This window comes from Erithacus rubecula, assembly GCF_903797595.1.
Source record: "Erithacus rubecula genome assembly, chromosome: 6".
NCBI classification, from domain to species: domain Eukaryota; kingdom Metazoa; phylum Chordata; class Aves; order Passeriformes; family Muscicapidae; genus Erithacus; species Erithacus rubecula.
Window position 1 is genome coordinate 40,872,977 of NC_136688.1, and position 19,442 is coordinate 40,892,418.

Below are 19,442 nucleotides of genomic sequence, written 5' to 3' on the forward strand. Positions count from 1 at the left end.
ATAGTTACAGTGCTAACCTCTTGAGGATTTTACCACCACTACTCTGAGTCTTATGGCATTGGTAATATTTTTAGCCATAGTATGTGTCTGCAAATCTCTTTGAAATCCTCCGATGAATACAAGCACCAACCTTCCAGAAAATTTTGAAGGATCTATTCAGCATTAAATTTTATGATCTGGCACATGCAACATATATTTGCAAGAAGCAAAGAAATTTAGGTAGATGTTGAATACCTGCTGATATCTCTGTGTGTTGTCTGGAACCACTTCATGACCACTGGAAATTTTGTCATATACACTCATTAGGGCTTACATTGTGACTGATCTGATTGAATAGTTTTGCCAACAGCCTTCAGTTTAATGCTAAACTCTAAGCTCCACATTCAGGTCAGATCACACATTTATAAAAGCTTATATAACTAGCTCAGGTATGGAAGCCCATACTGTAGATACTTGAATTTAATCCCTTGTTCCTGACATGGGATATTTTGGTTTGGGTACATTGTCCAGTCATCAAAGAAGCTGAGAAGTCTAGCAAGTCTCTTTTTTTTTCAATGTCCAGTTTCTCTTTCAGTTTTGCACAGCAAACATGCACTTTTCTTAAAGAAGAATCCATTCCAGCTAGCTCATAACAAGGCCTTTTTAATATGCAGCTGTCTACATTTTACATACCCATCCAAAAATATCGATAGCAAACAACAGCATTTACATAACACAACATTTTAAGTAGCTAGGCTATAAGCAAATGTGCAGAATAGAAGTGGTTGCCAAGTCACCAGTACTGCAGCATGGAGCTTGGGTAGATGTTATATACTTACATCCAAAAACATGATTCAGAAAACTTTTCTCCAGAGGACTGTTAGACAGTCCTACCTTGACCAGCACCATCTCTTCAACAGTTACCAAACCAGAGGAGCAGGGTGGGAATTGCAAGAGTTTATTGCCAATTACACAGCTGCAACCAGGTGTGTTAAATAAACAAGTTTATTTACAGGGTTCATGTATACATTTATACAGCATGTATAATTTCCAGTAGTAGTGGGTCCAGTGAAATACAAAACAGTCAAAAGGCAATAAAAAATGCAGTTCAAAGTTCTATTAAAATTATTCAGTTTAGGCCCACTGAATAAAGTTAAAATATTTCACAATATAAGGCAATAAAATGCAGTTCAAAGTTCTACTGAAATGATTTGATTTAGGTCCACTGAATAAAGTTAAAATATTTCACAATGTAATATATATTTACACATTAGAATAATTATTTCATTTACTTTTACATTACAGTAATTAAAATGTTTGGTGATGAGCAAAGCCAGAACAAAATTTTTTGCTCATCTTTTTCTTCAGAACACTTGCATTATGCAAAAACTGATCTACATGTCAGAAAAATCATTCCCAGCACATGATCCTTTGTCTTGTAGCTTACGGCCACAATAACATCATTCAAAACTTAAACACTGTGAAAAACCAGCTTTTGAAGACACCAGCTATAGTTAATAAATGACTGAAAGGGAAGAAAAGAGTTTTTCTGAGATAAACTGGTCAGGAATGAGTGCTAAAGGCTTTGGAAACAAGATTGTCACAGCTATGACATTACTTGACATGACAAAACAAACCAAGTCAGAAAGATGTGCAGCAAGGGAGCTTGAAGGCAAGAAAACATGTCATCTGCAGGGTATGAGCCAGGATGTTTGAGGCAGCCTTTTGCCAGATCCTGACAATTATGGGTGGCTTTCAGATGGGTTAGCCATTATTGTCAGACTCCTCTGCACAAGCACTTAACTGGATTAACAACATTAAAAGACACTCAATTGAATGGCTACTTATCCCTTAAAGAAATGATTGGTGAAAATGAGCATCCAGTCTTGCAGACAGAGTCATCACCTCACTTTTGGAAGAGAAAATTGAACACTTTTTCACTAAACATCTTCCCTGCAGGTCATCCACTGACCCGTGGTGACAGCCATGTTCACAGAGATAAAGAGAGCAAACAAGTCTAAAAAACCTTCAGTAAAATAATTATTTGATAAACAAAATTCTAGTTCAAATTTCAGATCCATATAAAATCAGGAGATGTTTACCTATGAGAATTAACTTTGATCTGGGAATGATTTTACTATTCTGGATGCAAAGGGTTACTATGGGGCTTCTTCCCTCAATTAAAGTCTTACTGATTTTTAAATATGATGGTGTGAACACTGTGTTTTATTTCAGGGGACTATAACTAGTAAGAAGGAAAAATTCCTCATAAAGACAGGCATAAGTCTAAGCAGCAGCATCACCTAGGGTTATTTCAGATACAGCTGGAGCAACACTAGGTATCACAACCTTTTACCTCAAGATATGTTTTTGCTTCATTCTCCACAAATCTCAGACCAAGTTTCTCTTGGGATAAAAGGTGGGGAAAGAAATGGCACACAGTGTTGTGGCTTGTTGCCTTTCCCCTACTATTAGAGCACAAGCTTTCTGCTGAGGAGTGATCTCTGCTGTGGCCTTAACAGAGCAACAGCTTTCTTGTCCTGATGCGAACACACACTTTTCAGATTTTATTTAAAAACAACTGTTTTCTTGGTTAACAATTCATGCCATTCTGCTGATATTGTATTGATTGTATTGTTTCTTCTGATATTTTTATACATATACATTTTCAATCAGTCTTCATGCATAAGAATCTTAGTTGTTCTGTTGCAAATCCATATGGGTCCTTCAAAAATGAGAATATGAACAATGAAGATCTGATGGAAGACCTTTGTTACCCCAACTGAGATTTCTGAGCTCAAACAGAAATATTTCATTTCATTTTATCACTGAAATGAAAAGATGTATCTGGCTTGTCTGTTTTAATAGGTCAGATCTTGAGCCTTCAAAAAGTAGATGGTACTTTAGGGATTTTTTCCCACTTTGATAGGCTTTACTCCACAATCTCAAACTTTAGCTTATCATTTCCATGACCAGTTAAAAAAACCTTTTCAGGAAAATTTCCCATCTGTAACTGGACACCTGGAACTCTGAAAATTTGGAACACATTCCAACAGAAGAATTAGTTATACTGAAGTACATTTAAGTCAACCAGAAATTTTGCCACTGAAGTTATATGCTTGATAACACTAGAAAATGGAACACCCCATCTGTCAGTAAGATCAGAAGGAATCTGAACTTTCTTTTGGAAGAACAAAGTGCAAGGGAGACAAGTAAAGTGAAGTGCAGCAGCTGTGTCTGAGAGGATACACCACAAGACAAATTCTGGGATTCTGATGGAAAGGTAATATTCCCTGTGGCATCATGCTGACTGTGCAGCTTGTGGTGTGAGGAATGAACTGCTGTGGTGCAAAAGGTTCAGATCTATCTATCTTGCTTCCTTGAGGTCACATCAGCCCAAGAATCTCAACTCTTACTACACAATGGATCTAAGCACCTCCTGTGCCAGCCAGGCTCATATATTGCTAAAGAAACTGAATCAATACCTACAGTTTCTGAAGTGAAACTTGCCAACGGCAAAGTAAAACAAGTACCTGCAGCTCTGAAAAAATATAGGGGAAAGTAGATTCATATCATACTACTTGCCCTAACTGGCAGAAATTTTTTTACCAGCATAGGAGTGGGCTGAAATCCTATTGTTCATGTGCTAGAGAAATTGATGACAGCAGAACCAAATTATGTATCTGTTTTCTGAGTCACATATCAGCTATGTTATAAAAGAAAAGCAATGTGTCTAATGACTGAAATGTAATGTTCCATTTTTCATGGAGATAAAGCTCTCTAAGATTTTCAGGGAAATGGTGTAATTACCAGGACATACTAGTTTATAGCTGGATATGATTTACAAAGAAAATATCCTAGAATGACTGAATGTTATTCTGAAATTAATACAAGACACCAAAAATTTAATGTAACTATAGAAACACCTGCTATTAATGCATTTTTACAGTTGCTGCAAGTTTTATTTATTATTTTGAAAGCTTGTAAACTTGTCTGTGAGCTCAGTCTAAGATGAACAACACTAGGTCTACTGAGGGAAACAGAAAAATTAGAGGAATCTTATGCAGCCTGAGGGGCAGACTGAGGAGAATGCAGAGACATAGGTTTCTTTCCTACAGCTGTTTGAGTAATGAGACATAGGATATACTGAGGCTGTTTGCTCATCTTGAAAATCAGCTGAATGTTCATGGCTCTAAGACATGTCTGTTTGGACAAAAATTGTTCATTACATTAGAATTAGCTAGATCCAGAACCTGGATCTAATTCTCTCCCATGTCACAAGCACTTGGAGACAGTTTGAAATTTGACTGAGAAGTGGTCTTTCTCAGTTCCTGTACTAGAGTAAAGTGACACAATAGCTTTTTGTCTCCATTGACCAGCAATGTAAGTATCTAAGAACATGAAAAGCATTTACATTCAATTTTCTCCATTTCACAAGATCTATAGCAACCTTCATTTATATTCAGCTGCTAAATAAAATAGTGTAAAAATGTATCATTTGATTGTCTACATCCTACAGTTAGGAAAACTGAAATTGGAAAGATATGTGTTTAAGAGTTCACACTGATTTGGTGGATGAAACTGTAAAAAGGTCTCCTAGCCTTTAACATCAGCAGGACATATTAAAATTTAAACCATCTGTCAAGAGGAATATCTTGTCACATTTTATTTTGTTTACTTTTTATTATCAGGAAAGATCACTGACTCTGCCCCCAGCTATGAGAACAAAAGTGGTTTCTGCTGGGGCTTTGGCTTCAGCTTCGTATTCTTTAGCTCTTTTTTCAATTGCCTTTTAATTCTGTGTCCTTTGTGCTTGGATCCTGCCAAACCCAGCCCTGATCTTATGAGACTTGAGACCTTCTGAAAATAATTTATTATATATCTCTATTACAAGCTGGAAAGAATCTAGCATGGGCTCATTCTTATATCCTGGGATGCAATTGTGAGAGTCAGCACTTTCTTCTGGATTTCTTAGTCTCTGCACATGCAATTACCTTTGTTGCACAGCAGCTTGGGCTCTTGCTGTGTCATAGTCATGTGTAGGACCACATCAACTCATTTTCCAAGTCTGAGGCTGTGTGAAGAGATGCCTTCTGCATATCTTGAAATCTCAGAATCTGGAATTATGCTTTCTGGAAGGATTTTTATCCTGCATTATTTCTATTTTACAAAACAGGATTTTCTGAACTGGGAGTCATGAACTGCTTATTCTATTACTTCCTACAAAGTCTTGCTACTAGCTACCAGTATAGCCAACAGTCCAGATGCTATTGGAGATGGAATAAAAGTAGAGTGACTTATCCTAGAAAAAAAAATACTTTATTTTAGGAGAGGGAGTAAGTGGTCTTGCTCAAAAACTTTTCAATCAGAGCATACCTTGAATTAAATTCTAAAACCTGAAATAGATGGAAAATGTGAGCCATTATATTGCTCAGATTGTTCAATTCCCTCTTCTACCATAGCATTATTACATGTTTTAGGAGCACCTTACTGGCACTTGCTGATACTTCTCAAAGCAGATTCTCTGCTTCTTGCTTTACTACTCTGAGAAGATGAGATTTTCATGTTGGGTTATTGCTCAGTTACTTATTGAACATTTTCTGTATTTGAGCTGCCATTTACCAAAGGTAATTAAACAGCAGATCATAATAAATTTTACTGATGTTTGAGATAGTTTTGAGGTCCACTATGATCACAGTCTGATGCAGCAACAGTTCTGCTTCCAACACATGCAAGTTTCACTCTTGCTGTGTATAATTTATCTGTAATGGAGAAGTCTTTGAGCACTCTGAAGTTTTAGGTGACTCTTTAGTCATCAGGCTCAGATCACTGAGCATCTTGAAATCAAAAACTGGGACAGTGAGGGTGTTGGTATTTTATGGGAATCTAATGTAGAGCAGGAGTTCCCCTGTGCTAGAAGCACCATACTGGTCCCTGTAGTGCTGTTGAGGAGACAGGTTGTGGTGTCTGCACCATCAGTGTGATGCCCATATCATTGCTGTTTATCAACAATTCACAGAGGCAAAGGCATGGAGGAAGATCCCACAGATACAGCATCACCCCAAGAACTTTTTTACTTCTTCCACTCCTTGTCCTCTATGCAGACACACTACAGCTTTGGCTCATACAGTGACTCAAATTACCAGTGTCACCACACCCAGCTTCAAATTTTCCTAAACTCTGAAATCTTGTTCACAATATTATTCACAATAAACACATAAGGCTGAAATCTGAACCTCGGGCTCACCATGGTAATTCAGGGTAAATCCATGCACAGCTAATGGCTGAAGGCTGGCAATGCTGTGGAATACATTAGGGAGGAACCTGCTGTCCAACCTAGTTTGAAAACAAAATCACATTTCCCAAAAATGTGTCGCTTGACTGATTAAACCCAGTTGATTTTAAACAGCTACCACAACCTTCCACTCAGCTGGCATTGAGTGCTCTGTGCTTACAGTGTCATATCCCAGAAAAATTGCTGCTTGCTTGTTTGCAGGTATCCAGCTTCATTTTCATAATCACACTCCTGTTCTTTTCTGGATTTAACAGTAGGTTAGAATGAGACATATGCCTCCCAGCAAAACCTTCTACCCAGAGATTGTATTTCCCAACTTTAGTATGTCAGGATTTCCTTCATATGCCAGTCACTTGCAGTGATCCTACCTGTGGGGGACTCTTCCCACAAACAGTTTTTGCATCCAGATGTAGGATGCCATGTGACAGATTAATTAGCCTTGGACATCATTTCAGCAAAGAGGTTTAGCTCCATAATTTTATACTTTGGCAGCTGCGATGGACACCACCTAAAAAAATAAAAAGTAAAGAAGCTTTCTATGTATATATATATATATGTATAGACAAATAAATATAAGGGGAAATAAATGACTCTTATAACATGACTCTTGTTGCTGTCTTCTTTGTTCTACTCTCCAAGAGCTGCAGATATTGCTCAACAGTTTCAACCAGTTTTTGTTTACCTTCAGATCTCAACAGTAATTTCACCACTGTAATAGTGCCAGAGGCAGATTATTCCACTGGCTGTCAGCAAGAACTGACAACATAGCAAAATTCAATATGTTTTGGAGAGCTCAAAATATTCAGCTATTTTGAGGGGGGGAATGCCTCTTCTTAAAGTAAAAATTTCCTAAGTTATGCATCAGTCAGCACTGTTAAGCTGAGCACAAGGAAATCAAACAGGAGAGAATCAAAACACTGTCTTTGTAGGAGTGCCATATAGATAAGAAACGAAGTCATCAGGAAGTTTAATGGCATAGCTAGTTGTCAGAAGATTTTTTAGCACTTTTTTTCAACCATAGATTTGGCTGAGTTGCAAGTGAAGAAGTTCAAAATTTCTGTTCTACACTGCTAGCAGTTTCTCCTTTAGAGTGATTTTTTACTCTCTATACTAAACATTAATATTTATATTTCACTTTATATTCTAAAAAGGTTTATAAAAATAATGATCTCAAGAGGGAAGATATATTGCTTAAAATTAGCAAATCTACAGTATGTTTTTTTTTATATTATAAGAGCATCTTAAATGAGAAAACAGCATCAAAAAGGGGGGAGGGGAACCCTCTAAGAAGATTTAGAGAATGGTGTAACAGCTCAGAGAACAAAAGAGTCATTGACATGGAGATCAGAAATCTTAATAAGAGAAAAGTATAGGACACAAATTCCTTCTGTATTGCTGTGCTGGCCACAGGAGCCTACAAGAGGGATGGAGAGGGCTTTGTCACAAGGGCATGTAGTAACAGGACAAGGGGAATGGCTTCAAACTAAAAGAGAGGGGTTAAGATCCCATGTTTGCTAAAAAATCTTTTCTGTGAGCGTGGTGCAGCACTGGCACAGGTTTCCTAGAGAAGCTGTGGATCCTGGAGGTGTTCAAGGCCAGGCTGGATGGAGCTCTGAACAATCTGGTCTAGTGGAAGGGGGCTGGAACTAGGTGATCTTTAAGGTCCCTTCCCAGCCAATACATTCTATGATTCCATGAAATACATTCCAATCATATTGTGACAGAGATGAACATAGCAGATGAGAGACAGGTGTAGTAGAACAGACTAAAATTAGAAGCAAGAAGGATATGTGTTTGAGATAATTAAATCCTAAGCTATAATTATTCAGCTAAGTGAATGAAGTATATAAAAATGCAAATTAAAATAGATAATTTCCATAATTACTAACTATAAAACACCCCAGCTATTGCAAAAAGTCAGTGCTAGATTCTCAAAGGTAGTTGGCCCTTGCAACCAGAATCAAGCATTGTACAACATTAACATTTTAGGACCTTTTCTGTCCTATGAAATCCACAGAAACACAGATGGTTGTGCCACCCATCTGGCAAAGGGGAGACCTGAGTTCCAGTGTCTGTATAATTTCAGTGAATATACACATAAGGTTTACTGAAGCCAAATATTTTTTCCATTCCCCCTGTAGCTTTGTAATTCTGAAGCAGTAATGTCCTCGTCTTTTCCCCATCCAGATTTTCAGTCACTTATTTTTTCTATACGAACTGGTGCAGTTTCAAGGGAAAAAGAGATTATTCACCCCATGATATTTAATTCACTGGTATTCAGATCATTAGTGGGGGAGATGCAGCTTCAAACCTTCCCAGGCAGAGAGAAAATTAATCTCAATCTCCCATCTCTGAAGTGACAGCTCTTATGACTAGGTCACTGAATAAAAGGATGTAGGGTAAAACATTTGTCTTGGTGCAGGGATCCATGTGCTTGCTGCATTCCAAAAATGTCTTCCATTATCCATTAAGGAGCAGACAGGTGAATTAACAGCTGTACTTCAGATCTCAGCACCATTGACCCTCCACTCAAAGCATTGCTAGGCAGGAGTAACAGGAGATATTGTTTTCTAGAAAACTTCATTAAGGAAAATTTGAGCATGTAAAGCAACTAAACAGAAATTGGAATGGTCTGGGAGGTTTTGGATATAAGCAAAGACCAGCTGTTCCTGTGAGCATGCAGGCAAATCTGCCATTTTTTGGATGAAAGGCCTTGCCCCATGCTCTTTACAATAGGCAGCAGGTGGCCATGCAATGTCTCTCATTGAACAGATAACATCTGTTATATACCCAACATAGCTCCATGAGGTTCAACAAGACCAAGTGCTGGGTCCTGCACTTGGTCACAGCAGCTGCATGCAGTGCTCCAGGCTGGGGACAGAGGCTGGAAATCTGCAGCAAAGATGAGGAAGGGTCTGGAGCACACGCCCTACAAGGAGTGGCTGAAGGAGCTGGGGTTGTTTAGCCTGGGGAAAAAGAGGCTCTGGGGAGCCACAACTGTCTGAAAGGAGATTGTAGCAAGGTGGGTGTTGGTCTCTTTTCCCAAGTAATAAGCAATAGGACATGAAGAAATGCGCCAGGAGAGGTTTAGATTGGTTATTAGGAAAAATATTCCTCACAGAAAGGGTTTTCAAACATTGAAACAGGTTGTCCTGGGAAGTAGTTGAGACACTATCCCCAGAGGTCTTTAAAAAATGTGTAGATATTGTGTTCAGGGACATTATTTAGTGGTGAACTTGGCAGTGCTGGGTAAATTGTTGGACTGAATGAACATGAAGGTCCTTTCCAATTTGAATCATTCTACAATTCTATTTTTTTATATATACCAAAGTGATGTATGCATTTTTATTCCATTATGTCTCTTGAAATTACGCATGCAATCTTTAATCTACATTTTTTAAGGTGAAAAAATTATGAAATAACCCTTTGCATCCTAAAGCCCAAAGTGGTTCAACGGTCTGTGTGCAGATTCTTTGTTGCTATGGTTGATATAAGATTGGAAAAGGCTCCATTGCAAAAAAAAAAAAAAACTTGTCCTTTGATCCTGTGGGATAATAGGCTGTGGTGTTCCCAGGTTACTGTCAGAAAGCAATCTCCAGAAGGCCAGCTAACTGGAGCAAAAAATAGGTTTCTATAAAACTAAAGTTAGGGGAAAACTTGGAGTCCTTTGATTCAATCACTTTTGAAGGTGCTCGTCTCACTGGCATCCAAATACAAAGGTGAGAGGTGTGAAATAAAAAATGAAATAGAGCAGAATAGTTAGTCATTAGAAGGCCACAAAGTGAGACAGCCTTTTCTGGAACACATTAGCTTCAGTGGTAAGTAGACCTTAAAAGTTCAAAAATCAACTTTGGTTGGACAATCCAAAGTTCAGATGTTTCTCTTACCTCTTGGACTATACTCTTCCATGGAATAAGAAAGCAGAGCATGCTCCACTGCCATTTACATGGTATAAATGAAAGTAACAGAGAAAAGGTATTTGCCTTTTAATTTCAGCAGCTTTACATCACTGATTTTTCTTTCTCATCAGCCAAAACATCTCCTGAAAACAGACTTCTGACCAAAACATCCCTTTGGTTTAGAACCATGACAGAAATATCTGCCACTGAAAACCAGTAGTAATTATATTTCCAGCTTCAATTTGAACCAGCAAATTCAAAGAAGTGGAAATGAACTTCATCAAAAGGCATATATATATATATATTTACCCAGTAAATATAGGAGTAGGATGGGCTCTGCACTGTCCTCTCAGTGCTACAGTGCTGTGCTATGAAAGCACATGGGTTTTGTGGTAGCTGATTCCCATAGGCATAAAATGTGCCCTAAGTTAAGCATATGCTTAATTGCTTTCTTGAATCAAGAATCAATCTGTCCTCCCAACACTGATTATGGCCCAGATCTTGAAGTACATGCTGATTCATGGCTTTGGCTTCATGGAGGTTATTGAAGAATCAGTGCTAATTTCCCACATTTTAGAAATGTTTAGGTAGATGAGTGTAGGAATCAATCAATATACTCCCTTTGCCATTATAAATCTTAGCTGCTATCAACATTGAGTGCCAAAAGATGTGAAATAAAATATTTCACTCCCTAAAACAAATGTGAATGCCTTTGAGAGGAGAGGTCAAGTGTGGTGTGGCATATATTGCACATGTACACACATAAATCATTGATAGCTAGATTAGTTCTCTATATTGATCACATCATACTTTCCTAACTGGTAGATTATCTAAGAAAATAATCACTAAATTATCTTGAAGGTATCAGCTTCCAAGCAAGATTAATGATACATAATTTACTTCATGAAAGAAGCAGGCAACCAATAAATTAGAAAATGCACATCACCATCAAAGCAAATTGTTAAGTATATCCAGCACTCACCTTACTGAGTAGTTGACAAATGGTTTTTACATTCTTTCTATCAAATCATAAGTATTTTTTTGTCACCCATCTCGTTGTATAAGCAAACGTCTGCTGAGTTCCAATGTGATACTGACACAAAATTCCTTTCAAGGGACAATGTTTGCATTCACATATGGTCGTGGATACGCAGTAGGAGAGGTTCAAAACAATTGAGATTCTTTCTGTGGGATCTTAAATTGTGACTTAATTGCATGTGTTTAGACGCAAAATGAAAAATAAATCATCATTCAGAGGAAAGACTCATCTTGAAGTTAAAAATACAGGGCATCCAACCCTGACTAACAGTATCCACATTCACCAAGAGAAGCAGCCCTGATTCTGAGAGTAAGAGTGTCCTTCTTACATCATCCTTCTCATACTGTCACCTTCTTAGGACTGTTGAAGATAGGCATTTACAGACCTTTCCCCTGACTTGTTTTTCCTTGGGATAATACTAGGTAAAATTTAGATTTAGAGTTTGCATTTTTAAGTTTATATTTACCATTTGCATGTACTAAATAATTTTGCTACTACTATCATCAAAAAATAGTTATCCAAACTAGCTCACTTCCACCTCTTAAAGCTTTTAGCCTCTAGCCTCCAAAATAGTTCCATTTTGACTTTGAAGGCTTTTTTATTTAGTTCTAGGTGATTGATTGCTACTGATTACATTTCACAGCACTGTCACAGGAAAGAAGGGGTGAATGAGATTATAATTAGCCCTGTTTCTGGAAGCATTAATCAAATATTACCCAGCCTTCACTACCACCTCAAAAAGAGAAACTGAGGCACCGAGAATGTGACTTGTCTGCAGTCAAAAATAGTCGTTTCTGGAAGAGCAGAGTGGTGGTGACCATGCCATGGTGTCAGCAGCATGACTGGCACTGAGCTCTGTGCTCTCATGGCGAGGGACAGGCCTGGCCAGTCTCTGCTTGGCAGGCAAGAGAAGAAAGCCCTGAGGCTCAGCTTCACTGCTGAAAGAGACACCTTCTGCTCCTGCCAAGTAATGAAATTATTGGTGAGGGTAATTTGGGCTCCCTGGAGAGACTGAACTCCTCACAAGCATTCATACCTGCCCTGCCACAGATAACAGCCATTCCACAGGGGCATCAGCAGAAATAAATCCTGCTTTACAGAGCCCTGACAGAAAAGAGAGGCAAAGGGTCTGCACTGTTACCCCAGTCCTGTTACCTGCTTCTTGCATAGCCCTGATAGATATGAAATAAAGAAAAGGACTGTGGTTCCATCTGGAAGTTTGGGAAGTGTTTACAAACTCCCATCCCAGCAAATAATTATGTGAGCAGCACAAAAATTAGGAAGAATGGTTGACAAACTGTCTTAGTGAGGAAAGGTTCCCAGAGACATAGTTCATACCAACTGTACTTACAAAAGCTCCATTGGGATAGTATTTCTATTGTCTGGCATGTTTTGTAAAATGTGGCATCGTTCAGGCTACTAAATTCTTTGATACAGTTGTTGTGAAGATGAGATTTTTGAGGCAAGAATATTCAAATAATATAGCTGGTGGTTTCTGTTGAAGGTTCTGTCTGACCAGAAAGCTATCTAAAGAAGCCTTAATGATTAATCTGTAAAACTGAGAGATAATGTAACTAAGTAAGAGACCTAAAACCTAGAAGTAGTGTAGAAGACAGAAACAAACTCCTCCCTAACAACAGCAACACATGTTCAGACATTTTACAGTTCTGGACATTTTTGTTTGACATGAACAGGAGGAAGAAGCATTTTCAAATGTAAGAAAAAATCAAAATATTCAAAATACATTGAAAATTTGATGAACAGTGCCAACATTTTGTTGCTTCGGCATTATGGTGATAACACAGAAGTTGAGTTCCACATTCAAGGAGACAAAGAACTTTGACATATTACCTAGTCTTGTACAGAATACGCATTATTAAAAATAATGGCTTACTTCTCATGGAATGTTATTACAGCCTGCAATGTTATTTCAGAGTATAACCATTAATGCCAGGCGGCAATTTCATTTGGCAAAGACTATTTGCAAAGAGGACACAAAGAGGAAGGTACAGAAAAAGTCACATATTACAAAAGGAGAGAAAGAGAGAGAAGAAGGGAAAAACTGGACCAGTTTTCATCATTTTGGCTGAATAACCAGTGGGTGCAATTACACACATTCAGGCACAAAGCACACTTTCACAACCACTGCTCTGTTGAGTTCAAGCATTTGCAGGAATAATATTTTGTGTTGCTTCCTCGCTTGGCTTTGTGTGCTCTCTCTCAAGAGGCTTAACATTTGTGTGCACAGCAGCTGTATCCACCTGTGTCTGCTAAGTCAGGGTGCCACAGCCTAAAATTACCCTTAGACAGTGGTCCCCAGGGCACAGTGAATTTCACTGCTGACTTAAAACATGCCTAATCTGCAAATCATCAAAACATAAGGAAAAAAAATAGAAAACGGACACTGTAAAAATATGAAAAAGGTGAATTCTCTCTCAATTAACAAGAAAGCTGTGACAGGCACAGCCCTCAGATGGATTCCTAACAAGAATATGACATTGCAAATAGAAAGTCTTCTTTCATTGCACACAGGTTTTTTCCTAAACAGCTGATGAAGAACTAACATCAAGCAGAACAAAAATGGAAACCAGTGGTGCAGTGGCATGCTAGCCACATAGTCTCATGCCCTGTATACCTTCCAAAGTGCAACAGGCAATGACAGAGTGAAATAAAGGCAGTCAGACCCAATTCTCACATGCACTGCTGAAGCAGAGACATCTACTGATGCAGAAATTGAACAAGAGGCCAGCAGACACTGGAGCACAGCTGTGACTTTATCAAGGGGTTGGCAATGTCACACTCCAGGAGTGCAAAGCTCAAAAGATATTTGATAACACCAGAGTCAAAAGGGCCACTTTGAGACATCACCACTGAAAATACAGCTATGAAATAACATATTTAAATGTCTGTGTCCTGACAGTCCAGCCTGGGTTACAGAGCCAGCAGCTGGGCAGAAGAGTGCAAATAAAAGGCTCACCATTGAGCCTTGCAGCACATGTGCTGCATCAATCACTTTTTACATAAGATAAAGTTGGTCTCTTTATAATCCTGGGTGGCAGAGATGTGCATAATTGATCAAATCTGAGGAGAACATGTTTTCTGGGATCAGCATTCCTTCAATTTTCCAGCAATACCCTTATTCACATATTGTTGGTGGAGGGAGGATGGGGGTATGGGAAAAAAAATCCTGCCCACTTGGAGGAAGATAGGGTTACTGAGCCATTTATTTCTTACAATAGAGAAAGGCCTTACATAAGCAACAAGAGAAATAAGCCAAAAAGGCACATGATGAGCCAAATGTGGCTCTGCTGAAATCCCCTACATTTCCATTGCCCTCTGTTTGCGCTTCTTCTGATTAATTTTTTAAAAGTGAGTCACTTCTTTGAGACTGTATATACAGGTATAAAGGTCAGGTGAAACATTCCTCTACAAAAATACTGGTTTGAGGGTGTATGTCTATTGGGTCTTGGCCCAAGGAGGCACAAAGCATACTCTATACCCATGGACTTCATGGCACCATTTGGCACCTCCCAAAATGGTTTCCATCTACAAGCACCCACAGGGCCATGAAAACAGTTACATGCCCACACTTCTCCAAAACCAGCAGGTTCAGACTAGGGAATTGCCAGGACCAAGTTTACTGCAGTCTGCCAGCTTTGTCTCATTACCTATCATGTACAATCTCTGCTGTGAGCTAGCAATAAGCAGTCTTCCTTATTACCATTGCAATGCTCACATAATTAAATTGTTCTCAAATTGTAGGCTATAACAGCTTACAGTCTTAGATGAAATTGTCGTGACAATTCAGAAATGCTTATTCTCTCTAACCTGTTTATAGGAAGAGACACATCCCAATTGCATGTGGAAAAAAACTCTAATCCATTAGAAGCCGCGTCATAACTGAGTATGTTGATTGAACTGCTCATCAAAGTTAAAAGTCTTCAGAAGTCTTTGGTAGTATATTTATCATCACTGACAAAAGGGTTATCCAAGGAAACATGGAGCTCTAGACAAAAGTGAAGTTTTAGAAATAAATTGACGTCTATTGTCACAAGTTGTAAAAATTAGCTATTTTCCTCTACAAAATGAACTTAACAGAGAAGACCTAAAGCTCTGCTTAAGTCTCAGGTAATTGTGGAATTCATTTCCCCTCTTCATTTTTCACATCTGGTAGCTAATTTGTTTTCTATACACTGCACTAGACTAAACTGATTTTTTTATTATTATTATTGTTTCCAGTGTTAAGCAGAAATTCACATTTGTGGGATAATTATGAGTTTCACATTTTTCCAGAGGGCAAATATACTTTACCCAGTTAGACCCAGCCTGGAAGGGGATCATTTAACAATGAATATAGAATAAAGCCACTGGCCCACTGAGACACAAGATCTGAGCTTCAGTGCTGTGCAAACTTAGGACACAAAATGCTTCCTATTCCTTTTCTCACTCCTTCTCTTCTTTTCTCTTTGCCATTTATACAATGAGAGATTGGGGTGGGCAAGGGTGTCATTCTACAACAGCATCAGAAATAAGAGACTTTGGAGAAAGAATAAGTAAAAGGACAAGCTATGCCTTTGGGCATTACACATGAAAAATACAAAATTAAATAACATCAAGGAGGGAAAACATAAAAAATTCTGCATCTTACAATTTTTGCAGACAAAGAGGCTATTCAATCCAAGACTTTTAATGATTAATGAAGAGGATAGGATTGCCTTTCTAAAGCTGCTCTGAGTACTAAATCACAAATGACCTTTAGTGCTTCCTGCTGAGGGTGATTTATCTCATTTTACCACTAGTGTCTATCATTGCTTTTTATAAAAATTGGGTCTATCTCCTTCTACCAATATATGTTGTTCCCCTGGGGATGGTTCAGGACCCACCCATCAAGACCTCCCTTCTAAAACCACAACAATCCAGCTGAGAGCAACTGCTCTGTGCACTCCACCCCTTGCTGTTCTTTGCTCTAACACCCGGGAGAGAAGCAGGAATGAGGTCAGGTCTGCTAACCTTTCCCCAGCTCTCAACAGGAAATTTAAGTCTTCCTTGTATCTTTCCTCAGTTTTAAGGCTCCACATTCTCAGGGAAAATGTGTCTGAGAATTTATGGTCTATTAAAAATGCTTCTTTGTAACTTTTTATTTCATACCAAGAGCACAGAAGTATAAAGGGTAAAAAACTAATTTAATGTATAATACAAAACTAAAAGGACCAGACTTTTAAAAATAAGCTTTCTCAATCAGCTTTCCTTCATATAAGCCCCTCTCTGTGTAATCTTTCCAATGCCATTCCTTCCATGCAAATCAAAGTGCCTTTTAGGATGAGGAAGTCAGGCCAAGCAAATAAAAGATCCTCCTCTAGCTTTAGCACAGGATTAATCAAGAAAAGTTGGGATATAATACAGAAAAAAAAAGATAACAGAATTCTACCCCGAGTTCCCTGCCATCCGCTTTCTCAAGGCATCCTACGCTCCCACACTTTCTTCAAGAGGGGTAAACAGAGAGGCAGACATTAAACAACACTGGAGATATGGATATGCTTAATACAAAAGAGAAGTGACAGTAAAGTTTAAAGCAGTGGATTCACAAGTAGGATTTTTGTCATTGTTGTAGCATCTAACTTTTTAAGCGTGCTTTTATTTTGTGTCTTGAAAGCGAAATCCTTACATAACGTGGTGAAGGTGGGGACAGGCATTCAGAAAATATAACAAGGTTTGCAATTTGGACTTTTATCAGCATATTAGAGCTCACATATATCACATTGTATACTCTGAAATCACTGATACTCACAGAAGCAAAGGAAATGAAAGGCATGAAATACCTGTGATGATGTATACCAGCAGTTATTATATAATCCAAGCACAAACTGGTGCTTGAAACCACTCCTACCAACTTCAAGAACAAGGACCTTGCTTTCAGCCTCCCTGACCCATTCAGCTTTTGTCCTGCATTCAGAGAGGGAGAGCAGCCACCATGTTAAAATGTCTCCTTTTAGGGAGACCATGCAGATATCATAAGAGAAGTATCTCTCAGTATTATTTCCACAAAAACATACGAATCATGGTACCTAACGAAATTTAAAATGGCAGCAGCTAAGAAGAATAACACAATTATCAGTATTTTCTTATTATAAAATTTAACCTGCACTAAGCTGAAAAAGTTTTATTTTTGAAATGAAACAAAATGTACCCAAGGCAAAAAAAAAAAAAAAAACCTGTTCATAAAAGTCAAGGATATTCCTGGGCTCTTGTTTGCAGTGCTAATTTTCCCAGTAGTGACACTTCTTTGATGAAAATATACTTGCTACACTGTCCCAGTGTATATTGTATTTGGTACAGATGCAGCTTTGTATCCATTTGTGTTTTGTATATTTTTATAGTTTTAGTAAGCTATATTTTATCACATATGCTTATTTTCAGAGCAGGATTGACTTTTGAATATTCATTGCATAATTTTTTACTGTATTACTAAACTTTGTGCTTGCTTAGTATCTTGTATAAAGGACTTAAGCCACATTTTACAGACATAAAATGACACATACAGGAGAAGAAAGAACAAATATTTAACCCGTAGAGTGGTGCTTCATTTCATGCAAAATACTTACACAATACTAGTCAGCAAGAGCAAATTTAAAAATTGCTCATAATGAAGGAAATGCTGTAGCAAAAATAGGAATAAAACCCATATTTCTTACCTTTCAGGTAGGCTCTTAACAAGGTTAAAATTACTTGTATTTAGTGTAATTAAATCTTGTTATCTCATGCCATTTCAACTCAGAGAGGTATCCAGCTATTCACAGTTATTCTCACCTTTTTGGGAAGGAAAATAGCTCTCAGATATATAATTAGCCACAATGACCTACATAGGTGTCATCTGCAAGACTGCAACTGAACTCTTGTCTTGGAATTGCTGCTTCATAGAAACCCATGGATTTCACACATTACTGGCTTCCACTTGCTGCCTTTTTACTGCTACTCCTGTGGTATGGAATTGCATATGGATGAGCACTGAGGAATGAATAAGGTGGGTCTTCAGGGAAGTCTGGGCACCAACACCCATCCTCCTCTAAATCATTTTGCTGAGGTGCTATCGCTTTGTCCCACCTAGAGTTTAATCATGCACCTGCTTAATGGAATACCTTTTAATTATGGATTCACAGTAGTGAAAAAGGATACAGTGAGAATCTTCTTCTGTAATAAAACAGACTCACTCTGAACACAGGGAACCCACTATTCTATAAAGAATGCTGCCTCCATGTGAAGAAGATGAAATGTAATACTTGATGTTAATGAAGTGTAAAACTGAAAGGGACATTAAGATAGACTTTTCAGACTCCCTTTGACATAAAGGCCAGAATTGTACCCAGTAACCCCTGCATGGTGCACCATGTCTGGGGATTGACCTAGGATATATCATTCAATGGCACATTTTACCTTGTCTAAGTAACTTATGAGGTGGAAATTAAATTACTCTTAAAAGGTTTGGCTAATCTACACCCACCTTTGCAGTCTCACTTGGCAAGTACAGGGGAAAAGGTTCTTACCTTGTGTTCATCAGTAATCAGTTAATCCCAGTTGGTTTGTGCACTCAGTAAGACAAAGCCTGGACTCTTCCCAGACATTTGCTCTAAGACATAAACCACAAATACTCTGGCAATTATCTGACTCCAGCAAACAAACACTGGTACATGCAAGTTCATTGTTGGCCACACCCTCTCTGATTTCTAGTCCTGCTGGCAAGCCTTTCTTCTCTCTTCGTTGCTATTAGGACACATCACATGCCTCAAACATTACCCTTCATGTGTTTCTTCCTCTGTTGTTTTCTCTCCTTTTCTCTTTTCAGGCAGCTAGATCTTTCCTGGTACACACATCCTTTAAAATAGATGCTTTGTTCACACTTTTAACAGTCAGTTCCTGAGGGCTCAAAAGCCTACTCTCTTCAATACCTTATTTATACATTTCCTTTCTCCATACATTATCTGCTACTCCAGTTCCAACCTATTTACCAGCAAGTACTCAGGATAGAAGCCTCTTTATTTTAAAAATTCAGTTCATATTCTTATCCTGCTCTGGGATTAGTTCTGGCTGGACATGAAAACAATTATTCTGCAAGTATTTAATAATCTGTCTTTCTACTTATATTAGTTTTCAATATGATGGACAGCTCCATTCTATTAAATTGCTCTTCAGCAGTACCATCATCTCAATTTCCTCCCAGAATTATTTCCTCTTT